We start from the raw sequence: 26,244 nt of genomic DNA, 5'->3' as shown, positions 1-26,244 counted from the left end.
CAGGCTCCGGACGCGCAGGCTCAGCGGCCATGGCTCACGGGCCTAGCCGCTCCGCGGCATGTGGGATCTTCCCAGATCGGGGCACGAACCCGTGTCCCTTGCATTGGCAGGCAGACTCTCAACCATTGCGCCACCAGGGAAGCTCGCAAACAATGATTTTTAAAAAGCACAAATAAGTAATTTAAATTACTCATAATAATATTATCATTTATGGCTACCCAGAGTTAACCTTTTAGTCTGTATTCTTCCAGTCTATTTTCTATGCCCATAGAAACAAAATAAACACATTGCAAATATTGCTTTGTAAACTTTTTCATTAAATAATAAATGATGAAAAGTTCCCATGTTTTTAAATTGTTTCTGATAACATGACTTTAATGGCTACATAGAATTCCATCACATGAATGCACCATATTTTATTTAGCAGTGTTTTGTTTTGCATATAAGTTGTTTATAATTTTTAGCTGTTATAAATAACAGCGATGAACATCATTGCACATAAACCTTTGTTCATGTGATTTATTAGAATCTAAAGGATATAATATAATTCCTAGGAGTGGAACTGCTGGATCAGAGAGTATTAATGCTTTTTCATAGCATGAAAATATATTAACAATATTCCTTCCATAAAAGTTTCACTGGGGCATGAAGTGCATATTTAACCTCCTCCCTTCTCTGGATGGCTACACAGTGAGGAGATGTTTACACACAACATAATAATATTGTCTTGTATGTGTTTAGTGTTCACATTTTTCCAAACTATTTCCTAATTTGGCTCTAACTAAAACTCACACAAAGTATATCGTACATCATAGCTGATCCTCAAAGGCTAGTTAATGTTTTCTCAGGGAAGAACAATGTTTAACTGAAAGAAATTTCTGTATTTGACATATCTAAAAACAATCTGTGTATCTGAGCTAGGGCCATGTAGTCAAAGGGGTGCAAACTTTAGATAGGAATGAGGCCTGGGAATATCATGTCTTGGCAGAGAAATCAAGGGTCTGGTCTAGGAAGAGATGGATCAGTCAGACCATCAGCGCATACCTGGCAAAGGTCCCGGTGATGCAAGGATACATAACCCAGTGATTAAGCAGAAATCAGAACATACTTGGAGGGAAAACACAATGACCTTGAATTTCTATAAACCTAATTTGACTCATCTATGAAATAGGCATCATGATAGCAGTAATAATATAAGCCCCAAATATTCCTTTGCGGATTAAATGAGATAATGTTTTTGAGAGTACTTTGTACATTTTAAATCACTATAGAAAGGTTAGTTATTATCAGGATGAAGGGAAATGCAATGAGGTGATGATCAGGTAAACAATCTGGGATGTCACATGTGACAGTTTCTACATTTTAATTTTTTAATTCTTTAATTTTTTTATATAACATCTGTAAAAGTTTTTATTTTCTGATTTAAATACTACGTGTCTACTATTAGCACAAAGAAGAAAATTAAAATGACCTTCTTTTTCACCACCCAGTGATAACCCTGTTAAATGCTTGGCTCAAATTCCTCTTCTGTTATTTACTAGCAATGTGACCTTGGGTAAATTATCTCATGCATAAAAGGGAAATAAGAGTAATAATAATAATAATAATGGTTCACATTTATCGTATACTTATCATTGCCAGTCCTGCAATCACTGCTTCATACGGATTAATTCGTCTAATACTTCCACAAATCTTATGAAGTAGACCTTATAATTATCCCCATTTTACAGATTAGGAAGCTAGGCTTAGACAGGTTCAGTAACTTGCTCAAAGTTATACAACTAGTAGGATCATTAGTAAATAAAGTGGGAACGTACCTATTTGACATTAACAATAACGTGCAACCAAGATGCATGAATAGGACACAAGTATGGAAATACACGATAACCATTTGGTGATCATAGCTAAGAAAAATTTTGGGAAGTACACAGAGATTAAACTTAAGAAAACATGGTCTGTAAATAATGCCATAGCCTTTCCCGATGATCCAAAGTGTGATTAGCAAATTCATAGTATGTGTCAGGGAGTCTCCCTCCTACACACATGGTAAAAATCAGTAATTGAAAGCAAACCAGTTTTCCAGGGATTTACAGTCCCAGAACCTTCCTCAACACAGTAAGCCAGGGAGCCACTTCTCAAATGATCAGAATCAAAGCATGCTATAAAACTTATTTGCCTTTCTGATGAAAATACTATACACTGTAACATTACAACTTATTAGGACAAGGGTTGGCAAACGTTTTCTGTAAGGGGCAAGATCATGGGTCTTAAAAGAGTTGTAAGCAGGTCTCTCTACTTTTTCACATGTTATGAATTGACTCTTCCATCAAGCTGATCTATTCTGCTATGTTTCTTAGAGATATGATCTCATGCTGTCTTGTAGATCAGGGTTCTCCAATCCCTGGGCCGCAGACCGCTGTCAGTCTGTGGCCTGTTAGGAACTGAGCCACACAGCAGGAGGTGAGCGGCAGGTGAGCGAGCGAAGCTTCATCTACTGCTCCGCATCGCTTGCACTACCTCCTGAACCATCCCTTCCCCCCTCCCGTGGAAAAATTGTCTTCCATGAAACTGGTCCCTAGTGCCAAAAATGTTGGGGACCGCTGTTGTAGATGGTGTCCTTCCTTTCTTTCTACAGCTGATATTAATCAGGGAGGGTTTCCTGTTTTTGTATTCCTTCAATGACTTCTGTGTGATTCTGGGGGTGAGGGGGGGATTGAGTGCAGTTTAACACCCGTGCTCAATCGACCGTATTTCTCTGGAATCTGAAGAGTGTTTTTAAGTTTGAGGCTGGTACGCTGCTAGCAGAGCCTGCCTGGATATTCCATAGACCTTCTTCTTCAGAGTCTTTTTCCAGTACCTCCTTAAAAGAAACCACCTGATTCCCAGTGGGTGGTTAAGTTAGATCCAGGCTACTGTGGAAAAAGCACAGGACTAGGAATTGAGACATGATTTTTAGGCCCAAGTTTGTCACCAATAATTTGTATGACCTTAGGCAAGTCACAATTTCTCTAGGCCAGTTTCCTCATCTGTATATTATGGTGTTTGGTCTGACTGGTGGTTTTCAAACCAAGATCCTTTGGAATATGGACGCTTTACCTATGTGACTAAAGTTTTTGGACGTTGAAATGGGGTAATTGTCTGGCTTTTTCCAATTCTCAAAAAAAAAATTACTGAATAGAGATTTTTTCTCAATTTAAAAGTCTTTACCTCTAATTTTTTTCTTAAACCTTTTTTCCCTTTTATGGCTGCTTGGACTAGCAGATGAAAAACACATATGAACAAGAAGTGAATGATCTTCATTTGAAATATTTGGAAACATGAATTATTTAAGTTTTGAAGACCTGTGCTCATGCTAGTGATTGTACGCAGTACATATATAGTCATACTGTCTTTTTTCTTAGGATTAAAACTTTTTTTTGAAGCATAGTTAGTTTACAGTGTCATGTTAGTTTCAGGTGTACAGCACAGTGATTCAGTTATATATATATGTGTGTGTGTATTTATATTCTTTTTCAGATTCTTTCTCTTATAGGTTATTACAAAATATTGAGTATAGTTCTCTGTGCTATACAGTAGGTCCTAGTTGGTTACCTGTTTTATATATAGTAGTATGTATATATTAATCCCAAACTCCTAATTTATCCCTCCCCCCATTTCCCCTGGTAACCATAAGTTTGTTTTCTATGTCTGTGAGTCTCTTTCTGTCTTTAGGCAAAACTGTTCTCAGTTCACATGGTTTTAAAAATTTATCAATATTTATGCTATTCCAAAAAGAATACCACGACTTACAGGTGCTTTCCACCTGAGCAAGTTTGAGAACCACTGTTCATATAAGTTTGTGGTTGAGACTTCATATTGCATGCATACAGTGTATTTTTCTTCTAGCAAAATTGTTCTCAGTTCATATGCAATTAAATATATCAGCATTTCATAATACATTGCAAAGAATACCATAGATTTTCAGGTGCTTTCCATCTGGGCAAGTCTGAGGATGATGAAATATTCTATAAGTTTTCTCCTAACTCCTTTTGAAATTCTTCATTTTTTAAAGTATCTCCTTGAATTGTTCCTTCTGCTCATCCCTGTCTTGCCATTTTTTTAAACCCAATATCAGTTTTTTTTATCCTGCCATCATCTGTTCTGTACACAGCCAACCCAGGAGAGTTGTTTTGCTCTGAGTACCTATGGGGAGGGCTGGCTGTTTTCCAGTACCTCAGTATGGCTAGATTATTTGCCATTTAGCTCTGGGGTCAGTCCTGGGAATTTGACTGAAGATCTTAAACAATGTCTCAGTCTAGCTTTTAGGCATAAATGTTGAAAGTCAATCGGTAATAGGATGTGTGTGTGTGTGTGTGTTTTAAATGAAAGATAAGGCTAGATAAAGGCTAGATGTCCTGGAGGCCTTTTCTAGGCTTATCTCTGCTCTATGACCTTTGACAGCAGTTGGATCCTACTTTACTGTAGTGTTTTTTCTACCTTGTCAATTTAGCAAGGTTGGAACTATTTTTCCCAGAATCTCTTTGCCTGCATGGTACCGGGTTAGGGATGCTGCCAAGAGAATTTTGCACAGAATTTGGAAGGCACAAGTGAAGGAGCAGTCATTCTGTTCCAAGGGGTGGTGCAGGGCACCAGGAACACTGCAGCTTGTGCACATTGTTGCTGATCTGCTAGCTCCAATCTGTCCTCCCAGGTTCTAGTTTTCTCCCTTTCTTGAATCACATCCAGTATCTCCTTCTGCCTGCTGACCCTACTGCCCCAAGTGACTTCAGGCAGATGCAGAAGCAGCATCCTTCTAAAGATTCCCAGCTCCTACAATTGTGTAAGGTCTAATCCTTACAATAAATTTCTCATTCTATAGCACTCATGGTGATTCTACTTCCTTGATGGAACTCTACGTGATACACTTTCCAATGGCACAGTTTGCTTTTTGAACTTTGCTTTACCATACAGAAGTGTAGAATGAAGGAAGAAACACATCCATGCCTTTTCTCTCCCCAGAGCAGGTCAGCAGGCGTATGCAGTTGATCTTGGTTCTCTGAAGAGCACTGCTGTCTGACAATGACTCAGAGCATCCCACTTGGAAGGAGATATGGAGTGGAGGAAATGGATACAAAGATGAAAAGAAAACATCCACTAAAAAGGTAATCCCTGCTCTGGCTTCAAGTTTATGGCTCACATCTGCTCATTTTCAGAATGCTGCTTCAGTTTGGTCTTATGATTTCTGTGGTGCCTTCAATCTCAGGAACTAAAGATATGTTCTAGATAAGTCAATGACTGTTGGGACAACTCACTCCATCCTAAATGAAACTCTTACTTATTACTTGTGCTATAAAGAAGGAGCTGAAATTTTGATGCAAGACTCACAGGGATTGGGGGGTCGGGTGGGGTGGGTCATTACTGTTTTTCCAAGCAACCAATCACAGAAAAACAGGAGCCTCTCCTTAAATCCACCACCACTCTGAAAATAGGTAGAGCCTGTGATTCTCTACCCAGGAATGGGAGACTGAATGTCAGAAGTGTCTTTACTTTCAAGGAAGCCTACAGCCTGGACTTGCATTTTTTTTTTCACATCTTTATTGGAGTATAATTGCTTTACAATGTTGTATTAGTTTCTTCTGTATAACAAAGTGAATCAGCTATATGTATACATATATCCCCATATCCCCTCCCTCTTGAGCCTCTCTCCCACCCTCCCTATCCGACCCCTCTAGGTGGTCACAAAGCACCGAGCTGATCTCCCTGTGCAAAGTGGCTGCTTCCCACTAGCTAGCTATTTTACATTGAGTAGTGTATATATGTCAATGAACTTACATTTTTTAAATTTTAGGGTTAGTGCTCATGTGCTACTCTGACATCTCTAGCAGTCAGAGCCAGAACTCAATCTTCCTTGTGCCGGAAGGTATTTTATAAACTTCACTCATTTACTTACCTACCTTCATAATTTCATACATCTGTGCTTTTTTCACTTAATTTCTACTTAAACTTAAGTATATTTACCATATTTCATTGAGACTAATGTAGTTACCATTATAAGATACACCCTTATTTTTTGTACCACCAAGAAAAAAATTTTTTTGAACTGAATTGCACAATGCCTTCTTATAAGTTTTATTTTCTATTTATTGAAAGTGCTCATTTAGATTTCCCCTTGGCCCTGGATGATTTTCCTAACTATTTCCTACCCAACTTAAAAAAAAGAGTTTGTTCTGTGTCCATAGCTGATGAATATTAACACTGGGTCATGGCCCAAATAAATCCACTTTTCCTTGCAGTAGGCTTGTCCAGTGTAAGATTTCTGAGTTTTCAATCCAGGGACTCCCAGCTTGGGTTTGGGATAGAGAAGAACAGGACAAAGAGACTGGATGGGCTGGGCTGGAGAGAAGAGTTAGGAAGGGGTTGCTGAGTAGATATTTTAGAGCTGCTTCGCTCTCCTCCATGGGACAAGAGTGCAGCTTGAGGCGGCAAAAGCCAAAAGATTGTGAGACACATCCTGATTCCAGAGATATCAAAATATGAAAGAAAGTGCATATAGCTTGCCAGAAGTATAAACAGAAAGTAATACAATGAAATATATGATGTTTGGGCTTCCCTGGTGGCGCGGTGGTTGAGAGTCCGCCTGCCGATGCAGGGGACACGGGTTCGTGCCCCGGTCTGGGAAGATCCCACATGCCGCGGAGCAGCTGGGCCCGTGAGCCATGGCTGCTGAGTCTGTGCGTCTGGAGCCTGTGCTCTGCAACGAGAAAGGCCACAGTGGTGAGAGGCCCGTGTACCGCAAAAAAAAAAAATATATATATATATATATATAATGTTAATCTCTAAAAATATACTATAACTGTGGAGAGCTCTCCACCTGAGGCATGCTCTAAAGAGGGAAATTTGTCAGTGTTAGGTGTTAAATCATATTAGGACCAAACAAAGGCTTTCTCCTTTATTGAATCAGAACGACTGGAAGAGTTGAAAAGTGAATAACCTTTCAACTTGAGACTCAGTGTTAATTAATGCTGGGTATGGGAACCATCTAAAACCATGTTAGTAGATACCACCGGTAGTTTGCAGCTTCCACTTTGGAAAACACAAAGTAAATACTGTCCTTTATCGTTTCTGTTATTATCTGCTGCAAGAGCACTAACAAGTGGACCAGGAAAGATTAAAAAAAAAAAAAAGTGCTAATCACATCCAAGCAAGGATGAGTAGATAACAGGGATAAGTCACAGGTGGAAAACTGAGTCCTTACATAACCTCAGAATTGACAGAACAATCTGCTGATCTAACTATTGAAGCACTGTTGTTTTATTTTTTTATGGCTTCATAACAAATTATCACAAACTTAGCAGTTTAAAATAACATCTATCTATTAGCTCTGTCTGTGGGTCAGAAGTCCTACCTACAATGCTCAGTAGAGTTTTCACAAGGTGACAAACACACTGAGCTCTTATCTGGAGTATCAGGGGAAAAATTTGCTTTCAATCTCATTCAGATTATTGGCCAAATTCAGTTCCTTGTGATTGTAGGACTGAAGTCTTCAACGTTTTCTTGTTGACTGTCAGCTGGGAGGTCATACCAAGTTCCTCTTTGCTTTGGTCCTTGCCCTATGGCTCTCCATCTTAAAAGCATGTCAGATCCTTAGTCTTGACTTTGATTTTTCCCTTCTGCTACTAGTCAGAGAAAACTTGGCTTTAAAGGGCTCATGTGATTAGATCAGGATTTTACATCTGCAAAATCCCTTCACGGTACTATCTACATTAACATTTGATTGAATAACCAGCGACAGAAATCTCAGTGGGCCGTCTTTAGAATTCTGCCTACCACAGTTGTCCTTCGAGATCAAGCTTGACTGTATAGAAATAAAAAGGAGACCCTTGAGATGTTTCCATAATGATTCTGGACAGAATTAAAGATGGACCATAAACTAAAGTGTCTTCTTGTAGTTAATACTATAGCTAGTCTCCAAAATAAATCACCAGTCAAAACAAATACAGAGGAGTTAACCTATTTATTTATTTATTTTTTATTTATCTTTTTCGCGGTACGCGGGCCTCTCACTGTTGTGGCCTCTCCCGTTGCGGAGCACAGGCTCCGGACACGCAGGCTCAGCGGCCATGGCTCACGGGCCTAGCCTTTCCGTGGCATGTGGGATCTTCCCAGACCGGGGCACGAACCTGTGTCCCTTGCATCGGCAGGCGGACTGTCAACCACTGCGCCACCAGGGAAGCCCTAACCTATTTATTTTTATGTGACCACAGATTACTTCACAGTAATCCATTAGTGAATTTCACTTAGAAATAACAATTTGACAAAAGTATAAAATGTCTAAACCTCCACTTTTCTGTTTTCAGAGATGGTCCTAAACACTAATAGAGATTTTTTTTCTTTGCTGTTAAACTGGGGACATTTTCATAATCAAATTAATTCTCTCACCCTTAAAAAAGAATTTTTGGGCTGAAAATATTGATATTTAAATATCTGAACTTCACATACACACATGTACTTTTAGCTATGTCTGCTTAAAAGCTGGAATTAACAGCTGACTCTCACTTTATTACTCAGAACTCAATCACTGTAGGAATACAGAGAAGTTCAAAGATACAACATGATTTTGAAGCCAAAATACACTAACTTCATCCTACTGAAAGGAGACAGTTGTGTCCCACTGAGATGATGGAGTTCAGGCTGCAACAAAAGTTCAGGCAGGCCCGCTGTAGCACCTCCCTGCTCTGCAGTATGCAGTTTCTATCTGGTGCTCCCCAGAGCTGGGAATTAACCACAAACACCGCCTTGGGGAACAGTGTTAGCAGCTGAGAAACTGCAGAAACAAGCTGCTTCTCAGTGACTTCCAGATATTATCAGAATGCAAGAAAATAATTAAAATCCTAATTAAGTAGTTTCTCATCTGGCCCATTTGAAGATGCTCCAAAATGGTCAGATTTAAGGCATGGTAAACAACTGAAGTGTTAAGTGTGCTTGTTAGTTGAAACCTTTGTCAAAGGTCTGGTCTACATAAAGAATGTGAAATGGAGAATTGAGGCAATATCTGCGTAATTCAAAGCCAAAGCAATTTTGCTTGTGTTATCTCTATTTTTCTAGTGAAAAACCTGTCTTTCTTTTACTTAATTTTTTGCATAAATACTTATTCATCATTTTTTAGCATAATATTGTATCCAGACTAATTTTCCTATTCATAAATGATATGGAAAATATGGGAGATGGGCTGAAAAGAATCCTAAGAATACAATGAAGTTTTAAATACTAATTAATTTCTCAAACATTTTCTAATTTTGGCATTTTTACTTATAACATTATAAAGTTATACATATTATACTACCTGTATTAATTTTATGCTCAAAGGCTTAAATACAAAATATATGATATCTATCTTTACAAGTGAAATTTAATCATGGCTCTGTATTTTGGAGGCTGATTTTCTTCTGGCTACCTTCTCTCAGTTTTACTTTATTTCCTCTTTTGTATGGACCCAGTAAGAAACAAACATTACTGTGTTTTCCAGAGATGTAGTTTCCTAGGAAACATTTGTTAGAATTATATTATAAAAAGGCATCTAACAAGATTAAGCATACTAATCGACAACATTTGACCTAAGTGTGTGTGTGGGGGTGTACTCTGTAGATTTCTCAGCAGTAATTTATGTTATTATTTTGAAATTGCTATTTAGAGGTGAATACACGTACGCATATTTAAAGTTTTAAGTATGAGTAATGTCATAATCAGCGTTATATCCAAGCAAATTTTTTAAAAGGAACATTTATCTCCTGTGATTCCTACCATTTTCAGATTCTCCCTGACCTTGTTGCTTTTGCCAAACCTTGCCTCTGGGACTCATCACTTTGTTGCTTCCTCTTCTCTGAGTATTCCTCCCTTTCTTTTAAAAAAAAAAAAATTGAATAAATTTGACTCGTAGCATTGTGTAAGTTTAAACAATCTGATTAAAAAATGGGCAGAAGAACTAAATAGACATTTTTCCAAAGGGGACATCAAAGTGGTCAACAGGCACATGAGAAGATGCTCAACATCAGAAACCCTCAGGGAAATGCATATCCAAACCACAATGAGATATCACCTCATACCTGTTAGAATGGCTGTCATCAAGACAAGAGACAACAGGTGACAGTGAGGGTGTGGTGAAAATGGAACACTTATACATTGTTGGTGGGAGTGTAAATTGGTCCAATCACTATGGAAAAACAATATGGAGTTTCCTCAAAAAATTAAAAATATATCTACCACATGATCCAGCAATTCCACTTCTGTGTATGTACCCAAAATAAATGAAAACAGGATTTCTACCATATATTTGCACTCCCATGGTTATTGCAGCATTATTTACAATAGCCAAGATATGGAGAAAACAACCCAAATGCCCATCAATGGATGAATGGATAAAAAAGATGCGGTGCATTTACACAATGAAATATTATTCAGTCTTGAGAAAGGAGGATATCTTCCTCCCACTTTTCCAAGTCTTTTCTTTGGAGAGGAGATTTGTGCTTCAAAGTATGAACTTTGGAACTGGACTGCCTGGTTTGAATCCCAGCTGTGCCACTTACAAACCATATGATATTGGGCAAATCACTTAATCTCTCATGCCTGTTTCTTCAAGCTGGAAAATGGGGATAATGTAGCACTAATCTTGGGTTATTGTGAAGAGCAAATGAGTTAAGCATATAGTATGCACTTTATAATTGTTAGCTAATATTATTTCCATTGTATTAATTATTTCTGGAACACCATTCTGTAGTAAACAAAACCTCCTACTTCCTTAGCCTTGTCATATATTTTACCTCTTGACCTCAACCGAAACTTAGATCCTCTTTGAGGACACCTCAAGCAATTCAAGTGAAGGTGGCTCTACCTTCCAGGTTTAGCTTATCCCAGTTCTAGAAGGAGGCATCAACATCCCAGTCACTTCCAACCCAGTACTCCAGCACTATAAGCAAAAACTTCTCCTTGTTTGAAGCTTCTTTCTCCCTCCCTTCTAATTAAGCTTCCAATACATCTCAATAAAAACTTTGACACCCGGGTTATAGTTTTCTTCTCTTCCCCATGTCTTCATACTTGTAAGTTCAGTGTCCATGAAGAAGATTCACCCAATGCTCTAGCTTCCCAGTAATTGATCTCTTTATTCTGATGACTTTCACTTTCTCCACACTTCAGCCCCACCCTAGACTTTGTCATCACTCAGATCAGCTCTATCTCAGAAATAGTATACCTAAATATCATAGTCTTTGACCATAATGATGTTCATTGGAAAATGCCAAAGGAGCAACTATCTAGACTGTAAATTAAATTCTTGACAATAGGCCTGTGTCATTTGCTTGCTCATTTGCCTTCCCCACAAATCACATAATAGGAGTTTAAGATCTCGTTTGATTGATTTATAGGTAATCTTTCCCAAGCATACTGGAGTAAACTGGTCACTATTCTTTTCTTTCTCTTAGTGTAATTGTAAATAGGGCTCATTCATCTTACATGTAGTTAGTTTAGTAACAGAGACTATTATTCCACATGTACATAGGTGTAGGCAACGCTTTCTGAAGAACTGACCTATATTTCATGGAAATATTCTGATCTCCTTTGTTCCCTCTAGCTAAGAGTTTCCAGATCAGCTAGATTACTTTCAGATAATTCTTTTTTTTTTTTTTTTTTTGCGGTACGCGGGCCTCTCACTGTTGTGGCCTCTCCCGTTGCGGAGCACAGGCTCCAGACGCTCAGGCTCAGCGGCCATGGCTCATGGGCCTAGCCGCTCCGCAGCATGTGGGATCTTCCCGGGCCGGGGCATGAACCCATGTCCCCTGCATCGGCAGGCGGACTCTCAACCACTGCGCCACCAGGGAAGCCCTACTTTCAGATAATTCTGATGGCTAGTCACAATTCTCTGATCAATGTGTTGGAAGGAAAGGGAGCAAAAAAGACGATACTCTTAGAGGTCATTGTAACAGAATAGTCTAGATTAAAGATAAGAAATCTATATATTATAAAGTTATTACATAGATGCCATTCTTGTTTTCAGAAATTGAATTCTAGAACCTCCTCCTATCTGTATTTTTTGTTTCTTATAGTACATTTTTGTATTATAAAAGCAATACAGCGTTATTATAAAATTATTTGAAAAAAAAGAAAAGCAATAAAGAGAAAATAAATACCGCCTATAACTCCACATTCTCTTATAACGATATAAATGCCTTTCATACTTTTTGCTAGGTACGTACTATGTGTGTAATACATGCTGATGTACACTTTCTCTTTTCAAGGAATTTTCAATACTGTACATAATATTTTGTAAACTTTTTCCTACTAAATAAAATATATATTTCATATTTGTCCATGTTAGTAAGTATCCCACTACAACATTGTTTTTAATGAGTGTGTTGCATTTCACTGAATAGATGTAATATACTTTATTTAACCAAAATACTATTGTTGAACATTTAGAGTGTTTCAACAATGCTGTAGTAAAGTCTTTGCATACTTCTTTAACTATTTCCTTGGGTTACATTCTTAAAAGTTAATTCCTAGGTAAAACTACTTTACCTAGGAATATTTTAAAATAGTTTTTTAAAACATTACAAAAAGAATACATGCTAGTTGTAAAAAGAATCCAATTCAGTAAAATACATTCAAATGTATATTTGTCTTCTCATATTCCCCATCTTAAGTGTTGCTAGAGTGAAATTTTAAAGATGTTTAATATTTTTCTTAGACTAATTCCTGGATATCACGTTGCTGGATCTCAGGATGTGCATTTTGAAAACTGTAACAGACACAAATGAACTTACTTACAAAACAGAAACAGACTCACAGACATAGGAAACAAACTTATGGTTACTAAAAGGGAAAGGGAGTTGGGGAGGGATAAATTAGTTTGGGATTAACAGATACAAACTACTATACATAAAATATAGATAAGCAACAAGATCCTACTGTATAGCCCAGGGAACTATAGTTAATATCCTGTAATAAACCATAATGGAAAAAAATATGAAAAATAATATGTATATATACGTATAACTGAATCACTTTGCTGTACACCCGAAACTAACACAACATTGTAAATCAACTATACTTCAATTTAAAAAACCACAAAACTCTGACATACGCTGCCAAATTGCCCTTACAGAAGATGTATGCTTTTTTCAGCCTGGTATGAGACTATTGTTTTCCCCTGATCTGGTCCAATATCAGATATTATCATTTAAAAAAGATCTTTGCCAATTTGGTAAGTGAAAAATTGTAACTTTAAAAAAAATTTGTACTTTTGATTCATGGTAATGTTAAATGCCTTAAAATTATTGCATTTATTGCATTTTGGGGAAATTATCTATTCATACGCTTGGTTACTTTTTCCATTGAGTCATGCTTCAGAGAGACTGGCTAGCTCTTCACCAAATCCACTTTATTTTTCTCCTAAACACACACCTAGACTACATTTCTTAGCCTTCCTTGAAGTTATATAAGAATACCAAACCGAGTTCTAGCCCAGACTGTAATAAACTGCTGAAGGTCACAAGTCTGGTACAAGTCTCACCAGGCTAAAGTCAAAGTGTCAATAGGGCTTGTGTTGCCCTCTGCAGACTCTAGAGGAGAGAGAATCTGGTTCTTTGCTCTTTCAGGTTGTTGGTAGAATTCATTTCCTTGTGGTGATAGGATTGCATTCCTCTTTTAGTTTGCTGGCTCTTAGGTGAGGGCTGTTCCTAAATTCTAGAGACCACCAACCTTCTTTGACCTGTGGCCTTGCCTTGTCCACCTTTGAAATCAGCAATAGGAGTCCCTCTCATGCTACAGATTCTCTGGCTGCATCTCTCTGACTCATGCTTCTGCCTTCTTCTTCCACTTAATGGGCCAATGTGATTGCAATAGGGACACCTGGGTGATACAGGATAATCTCTCTATTTTAAGGTCAGCTGATTAGCAACCTTAATTCCAACCTAGATTTCCTTTTGCCATGTAGGGTAATATATTCACGGGCATAATACCGGTAAGCAGAGATGCTGGGGCCACAGTCCTGCTGACCACACACTCTCTTTCTTTCTCCTTCCAGAATATTATGTGTAGGACAGATTCCATGTTTATTTTTGTATCCGTTTTGTTTAGACCAGTGGTTGGCACAAATAGTATAACTAAGGATTTGCTGATGAATATATGAAGAATATTTTCATCAAATAACTTGTTGAAACTGTACTATTAAGCCTACATTCCAATAGTCTTGTATTTGAGTAATTCCATGTGGCATTAAATATTTCTGAGAATATTTTGGCATAAACAAATAGCATATATTTTCTAAAACATACCATTAACATTTGGTATAATACCATTTTCCTTTTTTTCATATGTTATTTTCTACACATCTTATTCTTGATAAGCCCTTTCATTTTCCTTCTACAAGCCAGTTTTCTGTGGATATGGAAAATAAAACCACTTCCAAGTAGAAACTGAGATAAATAATATTTAGGTAAAATTCTCAAAGATAAGCCCCTTGTATAAATAGGACTCTAAGGATTGCACAACTAATTCTTCATGGGTATCCCTATCACAGAACCAAACAATCTCTGCTTCCTCTTTTTTTATTGTGGTGAAATACATATAACATAAAATTTACTATTTTACCCATTTTTAAGTGTATAATTCAGTGGTGTTAATTACATTCACACTGTTGTGCGTCTATCACCACTGTTTCTAAAACCTTTTTATCACCCTACTCTCAAAGAATTTCTTTTTGAAAACCTTTTAAGTTAACTAATTTCAATCTTTAAGAATTTATGAAGTTGAAACATTCCTATTTTCAAGAAAAATCACTGCCATTTTAATTCTAAATAACTTTATCAACAGTAATGAAAACATTGAGATTATAAAATATGTCTTTCTTTTTACAAATTTTTCAGATTACTCTATAACCCAGGTGATATTTTTATTAATTTTTTAAAACAGAAATATAATATTCTCCCAGCAAATATGTATAAAATAACTTTTTATTTTGCTAAATAAACAAAATAGGAAACAATATTTATAAGACTTTTAAATTTATTTCTAAAACTAGTGGCTGAGTACTTTTTTTTTCCTCACATCTTTATTGGAGTTTAAATGCTTTACAGTGTTGTTAGTTTCTGCTGTACAACAAAGTGAATCAGCTATATGTATACATATATCCCCATATCCCCTCCCTCTTGAGCCTCCCTTCCACCCTCCCTATCCCATCCCTCTAGGTCTTCACAGAGCACAGAGCTGATTTCCCTATGCTCTGCAGCAGTTTCCCACTAGCCATCCAATTAACATTTGATAGTGTATATATCTCAGTGCTACTCTCTCACTTCATCCCAGCTTCCCATACACCCCCGTCCCTCAAGTCTGTTCTGTACTTCTGTGATTTTATTCCTGCCCTGCCACTAGGTTCATCAGTACTGCTTTTTAAAATTCCATATATATGCGTTAGCATACGGTATTTGTTTTACTCTTTCTGACTTACTTCACTCTGTAAGACAGATTTTAGGTCCGTCCACCTCAATACAAAAAACTCAATTTCGTTCCTTTTTATGGCTGAGTAATATTTCATTGTATATATGTGCCACATCTTCTTTATCCATTCATCTGTCAATGGACATTTAGGTTGCTTCCATGTCCTGGCTATTGTAAATAGTGCTGCAATGAATATTGTGGTACATGTCTCTTTATGAAATATGGTTTTCTCAGGGTATATGCCCAGTAGTGGGATTGCTGGGTCATATGGTAGATCTATTTTTAGTTTATTAAGGAACTTGCATACTGTTCTCCATAGTTGCTGTATCAATTTACATTCACACCAACACTGCAGGAGGGTTCCCTTTTCTCCACACCCTCTCCAGCATTTATTGTTTGTAGATTTTTGGTGATGGCCGTTCTGACCGGTATCAGGTGATACCTCATTGTGGTTTTGATTTGCATTTCTCTAATGATTAGTAATGATGACGGTCTTTTCATGTATTTGTTGGCCATCTGTATGTCTTCTTTGGAGAAATGTCTATTTAGGTCTTCTGCCCATTTTTGAATTGGGTTGTTTGTTGTTTTGATGTTGAGCTGCATGAGCTGCTTGTATATTTTGGAGATTAATCCTTTGTCAGTTGCTTCATTTGCAAATATTTTCTTCCATTCTAAGTGTTGTCTTTTCATCTTGTTGATGGTTTCCTTTGCTGTGCAAAAGCTTTTAAGTTTCATTAGGTCCCATTTGTTTATTTTTGTTTTTATTTCCATTACTCTAGGAGGTGGGTCAAAAAGGATCTTGCTGTGATTTATGTCACAGAGTGTTCTGCCTATGTTTTCGTCTAAGAGTTTGATAGTTTCTGGCCTTACATTTAGATCTTTAATCCATTTTGAGTTTACTTTTGTGTTTGGTGTTAGGGAGTGTTCTAATTTCATTCTTTTACATGTACCTATCCATTTTTCCCAGCACCACTTACTGAAGAGGCTGTGTTTTCTCCATTGTATATTCTTGCCACGCTTATCAAAGATAAGGTGAGCAGATGTGCCTGGGTTTATCTCTGGGCTTGCTGTCCTGTTCCATTGATCTATATTTCTGTTTTTGTGCCAGTACCATACTGTCTTGATTACTGTAGTTTTGTAGTATAGTCTGAAATCAGAGAGCATGATTCCTCCGTCTCCGTTTTATGTTCTCAAGATTGCTATGGCTATTTGGGGTCTTTTGTGTTTCAATACAAATTGTGAAATTTTTGTTCTGTGAAAAATGCCATTTTTAGTTTGATAGAGATTGAATTGAATCTGTAGATTGCTTTGGGTAGTATAGTCATTTTCACAATGTTGATTCTTCCAATCCAAGAACATGGTATATCTCTCCATCTGTTTGTATCATCTTTCATTTCTTTCATCAGTGTCTCATAGTTTCTGCATACAGGTCTTTTGTATCCTTAGGTAGGTTTATTCCTAGGTATTTTATTCTTTTTGTTGCAATGGTAAATGGGAGTGTTCCCTTAATTTCTCTTTCAGACTTTTCATCATTAGTGTATAGGAATGCAAGAGATTTCTGTGCATTAATTTTTATTCCGCAACCTTACCAAATTCATGGATTAGTTCTAGTAGTTTTCTGGTGGCATCTTTAGTATTTTCTATGTATAGTGTCATGTCATTGGCAAACAGTGACAGTTTTACTTCTTATTTTCTGGTTTGTATTCCTTTTATTTCTTTTTCTTCTCTGATTGCTGTGGCTAAGACTTCCAAAACTATGTTGAATAACAGTGGTGAGAGTGGATATCCTTGTCTTGTTCCTGATCTTAGAGGAAATGCTTTCAATTTTTCACCATTGAGAAGGATGTTTGCTGTGCGTTTGTTATATATGGCTTTCATTATGTTGAGGTAAGTTCCCTCTGTGCCCAGTTCCTGGAAGTTTTTATCATAAATGTGTGTTGAATTTTGTCAAAAGCTTTCTCTGCATCTATTGAGATAATCATATGGTTTTTATTCTTAAATTTGTTAACATGGTGTATCACACTGATTATTTTGCATATATTGAAGAATCCTTGCATCCCTGGGATAAATCCCACTTGATCCTGGTATATGATCCTTTTAATGTGTTGTTGGATTCTGTTTGCTGGTATTTTGCTAAGGATTTTAGCATCTATGTTCATCAGTGATATTGGTCTATAATTTTCTTTTTTTGTAGTGTCTTTGTCTGGTTTTGGTATCACTGTGATGGTGGCCTTGTAGTACAAGTTTGGGAGTGTTCCTCCTGTTCCTCCCTCTGCAATTTTTTGGAAGAGTTTGAGAAGGATAGGTGTTAATTCTTCTCTAAATGTTTAATAGAATTTGACTGTGAAGCCATCTGGTCCTGGACTTTTGATTGTTGGAAGATTTTTTTTTTTTTTTTTTTGTGGTACGCAGGCCTCTCACTGCTGCGGCCTCTCCCGCTGCGGAGCACAGGCCCCGGACACGCAGGCCCAGTGGCCATGATTCACGGGCGTAGCCGCTCCGCGGCATGTGGGATCCTCCCGGACCGGGGCACGAACCTGCGTCCCCCGCATCGGCTGGCGGACTCTCAACCACTGCGCCACCAGGGAAGCCCTGTTGGAAGATTTTTAATTACAGTTTCAATTTCATCACCTGTGATTAGTCTGTTTATATTTTCTAATTCTTCCTGGTTCAGTCTTACAAGGTTGTACTTTTCCAGGAATATGTCCATTTCTTCCAGGTTGTCTGTTTTATTGGCATATAGTTGCTTGTAATAGTCTCTTATGATGTTTTGTGTTTCTGCTGTGTCAGTTGTAATCTCTCCTTTTTTTCATTTCTAATTTCTTTGATTTGAGTCCTCTTCCTTTTTTCCTTGATGAGTCTGGCTAAAGGTTTATCAATTTTGTTAATCTTCTCAAAGAACTAGCTTTTAGTTTTATTGATCTCTGCTACTGTTTTCTTTGCTTCTATTTCATTTATTTCTGCTCTGATCTTTATGATTTCTTTCCTTCTATTAACTTTGGGTTTTCTTTGTTCTTTTTCTAGTTGCTTTAGGTGTAAGGTTAGAATGTTTATTTGCGATTTTTCTTGTTTCTTGAGGTGAGCTTGAATTGCTATGAACTTCCCTCTTAGAACTGCTTTTCCTGCATCCCATAGGTTTTGGATAATCGTGTTTTCATTGTCATTTGTCTCTAGGTATTTTTTGATTTCCTTTTTGATTTCTTCAGTGATTTCTTGGTTATTAAGCAGCACACTGTTTAGCCTCCATGTATTTGTGTTTTTTACTGTTTTTTTTTCCTGAAATTGATTTTTAATCTCATAGCGTTGTAGTCGGAAAGTATGCTTGATACGATTTCAATAATCTTAAATTTTCCAAGGCTTGATTTGTGACCCAAGATGTGATGTATTTTGGAGAACGTTCCGTGTGCACTTGAGAAGAAAGTACATTCTTCCACTTTTCGGTGGAATATCTTAAAATATCAGTTAAGTCAATCTGGTCTATTGTGTCATTTAAAGCTTGTGTTTCTTTATTTATTTTCTGCCTGGATGATCTGTCCATTGCTGTAAGTGAGGTGTTAAATGCCCCCCCCATTATTGTTTTAATGTTGACTTCTCCTTTTATGTCTGTTAGCATTAGCCTTATGTATTGTGGTGCTCCTATGTTGGGTGCATAAATATTTATACTTGTTATGTTTTCTTCTTGGATTGATTCCCTTGTTCATTATGTAGTGTCCTTCCTTATCTCTTGTAACTGTCTTTATTTTAAAGTCTATTTTATCTGTTACAAGTATTGCTACTCCAGCTTTCTTGTGATTTTCATTTGTATGGAATGTCTTTTTCCATCCACTCACTTTCAGTCTGTATGTATCCCTAGGTCTGAAGTGGGTTCTTGTAGACAGCATATATAAGTGTCTTGTTTTTGTATCCCTTCAGCCAGTTTGTGTTTTTTTGTTGGAGCATTTAATCCATTTACGTTCAAGGTGATTATCAATATGTATGTTCCTATTATAATTTTCTTAATTGATTTGGGTTTGTTTTTGTGGGTCTTTTTCTTCTCTTGTGTTTCCTGCCTAGAGAAGTTCCTTATTCATTTGTTGCAAAGCTGGTTTGATGGTGCTGAATTCTCATAGCTTTTGCTTGTCTGAAAAGCTTTTGATTTCTCCATCGAATCTGAATGAGATCCATGCTGGATAGAGTAATCTTGGTTGTAGATTTTTCCCTTTCATCACTTTTTATATGTCCTGCCATTCCCTTCTGGTTTCCAGAGTTTCTGCTGAAAGGTCAGCTGTTAACCTTACGGGGATTCCCTTGTATGTTATATGTTGCTTTTCCCTTGCTGCTTTTAACATTTTTTCTTTGTATTTAATTTTTCATAGTTTGATTAATATGTGTCTCCGTGTGTTTCTCTTTGGGTTTCTCCTGCCGGGGACTCTCTGAGCTTCCTGGAGTTCACTGACTATTTCCTGTCCCATGTTAAGGAAGTTTTCAACTATAATCTCTTCAAATATTTTCTCAGACCCTTTTTTATTTTCCTCTTCTTCTTCTCCTACCCCTATGATTCAAATGTTGGTGCATTTAATGTTGTCCCAGAGGTCTCTGAGACTGTCCCCAATTCTTTTCATTCTTTTTTCTTTATTCTGCTCCCTGGCAGTTATTTCCACCATTTTATCTTCCAGCTCACTTATCCGTTCTTCTGCCTCAGTTATTGTACTACTGATCCCTTCTAGAGTATTTTTAATTTCAGTTATTGTGTTGTTAATCACTATTTGTTTGCTCTTCATTCTTCTAGAACCTTGTTAAATGTTTCTTATATTTTCTCCATTCTGTTTCCAAGATTTTGGATCATCTTTACTATCATTACTCTGAATTCTTTTTCATATAGGTTGCCTATTTCATCTTCATTTATTTGGTCTTTAGGTTTTTATCTTGCTCCTTCATCTGTAACATATCTTTTTGTTGTTTCATTTTTTTTTTCTTATGGGTGGGGCTGTATTCCTCCCTTACTGGTTGTTTGGCCTGAGATGTCCAGCACTGGAGTTTGCAGGCAGTTGGGTAGAGCTGGGTCTTGGTGCCGAGATGCGGACTCCCAGGAGGCCTCACTCCAATTAATATTCCCTGGGATCTGAGGTTTTCTATTAGTCCTGCGGTTTGGACTCTGAGCTCTGCCCGCAGGAGCTTGGGCCCAGCTTCCAGCCTGGGAACCAAGATCCCATAAGCCATGTGGCGCAGCAAAAAAAAAAAAAGGAAAGAAAAAAAGGAGCAGTACAATAACAAAGAACAAAAAACAAAATAATATTAGGAATATAAAAAATATATTAGAAAATATAAAAATATAATTGACACAACTGCAACAAGGTAAAGCAAAACCACAACAGAAAAGAAAAAAAAAAAGCCTTGGCTATGGAGGGTGGAGTTAGGTGGGGGGTGGAACTTAGGCAGGGGTGGGGTTTAGGGTGGGGTGGGACCTGGGGGGGGTGACGTTCAAGCATGGGGTGGGGCCTCTGCTTAGGACCTGTGGGCAGAAGGGGAGAGACAGCGTGCATCCAAAGGGGCCCTCTGGAGTGTGGAGTTCCGGAGTTTAGAGGTAAGGCCCTGGGTGAGGGTGTGTGGGTGGGGTTTAGGCCTAGTGTGGTTGGAGGGGAGTTTCAGAGGGGGTCTCCAAATGTAGAGGTAGGGCCCTGGGTGGGGTGTAGGGGCAGGGCTTGGGCTCTCGTTATTAGGTGGGAGGCTCCAAGGACAGAGGATTAGGCCCAGGAACCCAACAGGTTCCCCAGTGCCTAAGTGGACAGGGGAAGTGCTGGCCACATTCCCTTCCATTCCTCTGCGCCACCCCTTCCCTGCCCGGGTCTCCCCCATGGTATCCCCTGTCCCCGCTGGACCCCTAACCAGGCGTGGGTCTGACTGGGTGTAGGAACTCCTCCCCTTCCCCACAGCTTCCCCTCAAGGGTGCTGGTCCTGGAGGTCTGGCTTTTACTTTTGCTCCCCCTTCCCACCCTCCCACTTCCTCAGGACCTGCGTGGATGGAGGGGCCCTTGGTGGATAGAGAATCAGGCCCGAGATCTCAGCAGGCTCCATGGGCCCAAGTGGGCAGGGGAAACCTGGCCACGCTCCCTTTTGACCCTCTGCCCTCCCAATGGTCCCCCAATTTCCCCCTTCAGGCATGGGATCCCTTCCCCTCCCCCAGCTGCCCCTCAGAGGCACCAGTCGCATTCTGCCTCCACTTCTCCTTCCCCCTCATCCCCCGCATGCCCCATGTCCTACCTGGTCACTGGGGGTTCCTCCCGTCCCCTTAGGTGTCTGTGGTTCCCCACCAGTGCCTGGTAGGTGCCTTAGTTGTGCAGAGACGTGAATTCCAGTCCTTCTAGTCCACCATCTTGACTCCACCCCTGAGTACTTTTTTAAAAAGTCATTTGGTTGCTAGATTTAGAACACATCTACCTGGCTATCACCTACAATGAAAGTACAAGTAATGTTAACTTCAGTATAACCTCATTTGTTTAAAAAATAATTCAATAAATGTATGTTCTACTTGGGTGAAATTTAGTGGGGTTAAATTTTAAAATTGCTATAAGAATCCCATTTTAAGCTGGTCTTTCCCATAAGAAGGCCCCATAGACCTTCTCCAAAAAGGTCACGTGAAATGATAAGAAATACTAATTACACATTACTACCATAATACAATACTACACTTACTAGTATAAAACTAACTGGTGGTAGAATGATTGTGTTAGTTACAAACAATTGACACTAGAAAATTATTTCCTACCTAGTAATTTTAGAATTACATAATATGATCTCCTTTTATTCATTTTTTCCCAGAGAAATTTAACTGTAAATACTTTTCTACACATATGCATGCATGTACACACACACAATCTGATGAATCTGATTGGCAAAGGCATTAATTGCAGCTGGCGTGGTTGTGGTGCCTCTTTGTGTTTTTGTCCTTTTAGAGTTATGTGTTATTGTTTTTATATTGCTACTTCTTGAAAGCAGATTGAACTTAGATAGCTTTCCCTTTAAGAAAAGATTTTTCCAAGTAATTTAACAAAAACAATTTTTCCATATTTCTAGAATAGATTTGAGACCTGAAAGTTTTTTTTTTAACATCTTTATTGGAATATAATTGCTTTACAATGGTGTGTTAGTTTCTGCTTTATAAGAAAGTGAATCAGTTATACATATACATATGTTCCCATATCTCTTCCCTCTTGTGTCTCCCTCCCTCCCAACCTCCCTATCCCACCCCTCTAGGTGGTCACAAAGCACCGAGCTGATCTCCCTGTGCTATGCAGCTGCTTCCCACTAGCTATCAATTTCACATTTGGTAGTGTATATATGTCCATGCCACTCTCTCCCTTCATCCCATCTTACCCTTCGCCCTCCCCGTGTTCTCAAGTCTATTCTCTATGTCTACATCTTTATTCCTGTCCTGCCCCTAGGTTCTTCAGAACCATTTTTCTCTTTTTTTAGATTCCATATATATGTGTTAGCATATGGTATTTGTTTTTCTCTTTCTGACTTACTTCACTCTGTATAATAGACTCTAGGTCCATCCACCTCACTACAAATAACTCAATTTCGTTTCTTTTTATGGCTGAGTAATATTCCATTGTATATATGTGCCACATCTTCTTTATCCATTCATCTGTTGATGGACACATAGGTTGCTTCCATGTCCTGGCTATTGTAAATAGAGCTGCAATGAACATTTTGGTACATGACTCTTTTTGAATTATGGTTTTCTCAGGGTATATGCCCAACAGTGGGATTGCTGGGTCGTATGGTAGTTCTATTTGTAGTTTTTTAAGGAGCCTCCATACTGTTCTCCATAGTTGCTGTATCAATTTACATTCCCACCAACAGTGCAAGAGGGTTCCCTTTTCTCCACACCCTCTCCAGCGTTTATTGTTTGTAGATTTTTTGATGATGGCCATTCTGACTGGTGTGAGATGATATCTCATTGTAGTTTTGATTTGCATTTCTCTAATGATTAATGATGTTGAGCATCCTTTCATGTGTTTGTTGGCAATCTGTATATCTTCTTTGGAGAAATGTCTATTTAGAGACCTGAAAGTTTTTAAATGTTGTTATTACATCTGTTGAAAAGTTCTATTTACAACGTTATCATTAAAAATTTTCATTTTTCAGTTTACTTTTTATGATTTTTGAACATTTTTAATTAAATTATCCAGGTTTACTTAATTTATTTTTTAAGGTAATCTTTGAAAGGCATTATTGTGATTATTAAAATCCAATTCAAATTAGAGGCAATACAAAAAAGTTTTAAGCATTATTATTTTTACTACAATTCTGAACATTTAGAATATGAATTATGACACATTTTGTAAGGGATTCTATACACTATACATTTCAATATGCTAAATATAAGGGGAGTGTAAGTCCCATATAGTAGTATTACTAATATTTCTAAATTATAAAAGCACTATTTTGGGTTTAATAATGTGCCAAATTTACTAAAGTTAACAAAAATCTGAAGGGATTCAAGAAGAGAAAATGGGTTTTTCTTCATAAACAGATTTTGACCCAATATTCTAAATGGGTTATAACGTTTATTTTAGTGAATTAAGTTCTACTATCTGTTACTCTGGAGTAATAGTTGCTTTCAATTTGTTTTATTAAAGTACACTTTAGTTTTAGTTTACTTTCTGATGGCTCTTGAAACAAGATATGAGTTGATTCATTTGAATGAATCTAATTAAGAGGCTATGATTGAGAAATGAAAGTGAGGGAGTCTTTTTTGTAATATGTAGACTTTCTTAAATGTCAGAAATTGCTGTGATGTGCAAGTAACACAACATGGAACCTCGCAGAAGAAAAAAAAGTAATTTTATCTGCAACGTAAATGTTCCAATTTATTTGTCTGACTAAAGATATGGCTGACAGCTTCCCATGACAGTTGCCCATTACAGGGTACCATTCAATGATCCACAGTTATTTGGAATTGGTAAGTTTGATAAAGTTTTTTTTTTTTTCATCAAACATGTGCCTACTGAAGCTTGGTTTCTCAATTTTATTTTCATCATCAATTTAAGGATATTTTCCTATGAAAATATTTTAGTCTAAAGGTGTAATAAACTTGGACAACTAAAATTGAATATGCTTGGGCTTCCCTGGTGGCGCAGTGGTTGAAGGTCCGCTTGCCGATGCAGGGGACACGGGTTCGTGCCCCGGTCCAGGAAGATCCCTCATGACGCGGAGCGGCTGGGCCCGTGAGCCATGGCCGCTGAGCCTGCGCGTCTGGAGCCTCTGTCCGCAATGGGAGAGGCCACAACAGTAAGAGGCCCGCGTATCAAAAAAAAAATATGCTTTAAAGCGAATGTAAAAACTTCTTTCTGATAAATATTAATGAAGATATCTTTAAAAAACCACAAAGAGACCGGGAATGGAAATTATTAGAAACTGTACAGTTGTGGTGGGTGAGAGAATTAGAAGAGTCAGTTGCAGGATAATATGAAACTGACACTCCATCAACAGTAGAGAATCAGGGTAGGGTGTTGTAATCTCCCACCTACTTCCCACTGCCGTTCTGTTGCACTGCTGTTAACATTTGTGCAGATTTTCTAATTCTTCCTTAATCTTTACCTTTAAATGAAAAAAATGTTTGTTGCTCTTAAAACATTATGGAATTGTAAACATGTTGTCTAATTCTGCCTCCAACCCACTCTGTGTTTGGGGAGATAATATCAAAGCCCTGAGGAAGAATCACAGAAATATGTTTTCTTTTAAAATTCAACACTCTTGACAGGGATTAGATTTAAAATGGTTTTCAAGGAGACCTCAACATTGTGGAAAGTGGATTAGTAATAAATCACATTCACTTGCTAGTTCGGGTTGCATGGTGTTAACAATATGAATATTTAGTTGTTATCGATAACAAGGTATATGTATACCTAGAAAAAAATCTTTGGGTATATTGAACAATAAAAAAAAAATGAAGAAACTTTTGCTTGTTTTGTAAAACAATGGGCAAGCTTCATTTCATAATGTTTGAGGAGATGGAATCTTGTGGAGTTAAAGAAGAAAACTCATCTTATACCCAAACTAACTAATGTTTGAAACATAAAGAGACTCACTCTCTCCTCATATGCTCCTCAGTCTGAGGATGGGATATAAATGGGGAGTTTGGTGGTGTGAGATGATGGATGAGGGTCTCCTCTGGTTGCCAGAGGATCTGTGACCAGCACAAAAACTGCTTGGTCTGGGTTAATTAATTGCAGGAACAGTTTATTCAGATGCAGGGCAAGCACCTTGGCTAAAATCTCAGCATCTGTGTTGATTAAAGATCTGAGGTTGAAGGAAGCACATAGTTGGGGGTCTTAGATATGTTTGTGAGCCATATGGGCTTCTTTTAATGAGGGAGGGCTCTGTGATCCAAGTCTCAAAGCTATGCTGTTCTAGTCAGCATTAATGGAGTATCTCTTGTCCAGCACCAAGGTACTTCACAGTCCTATTAGGGCAATCATTTTTCCTGGTTATTTGTTTCAATAATGTACTCAGAATCTCACCAGTATATTTCATTTCTTACAGACCTAGTGATAAGAGAACAGGGTGCAAAATCTTGCTGGCCTTGTTTAAGTTCAGGGTAGATCCTGAACAAAAATCTGTTTGTTGTTTTTTAACATCTTTATTGGAGTATAATTGCTTTACATTGTTGTGTTAGTTTCTGCTGTATAACAAAGTGAATCAGCTATATGTATACATGTATCCCCATATCCCCTCCCTCTTGGGTGTCCCTCCCACCCTCCGTATCCCACCCCTCTAGGTGGTCACAAATCA

This window comes from Monodon monoceros, unplaced genomic scaffold (assembly GCF_005190385.1).
Source record: "Monodon monoceros isolate NGI ecotype Baffin Bay Population unplaced genomic scaffold, NGI_Narwhal_1 Super_Scaffold_5, whole genome shotgun sequence".
NCBI classification, from domain to species: domain Eukaryota; kingdom Metazoa; phylum Chordata; class Mammalia; order Artiodactyla; family Monodontidae; genus Monodon; species Monodon monoceros.
The sequence above is the reverse complement of the archived record's forward strand: the minus strand, read 5'-3'. Positions refer to the sequence as shown.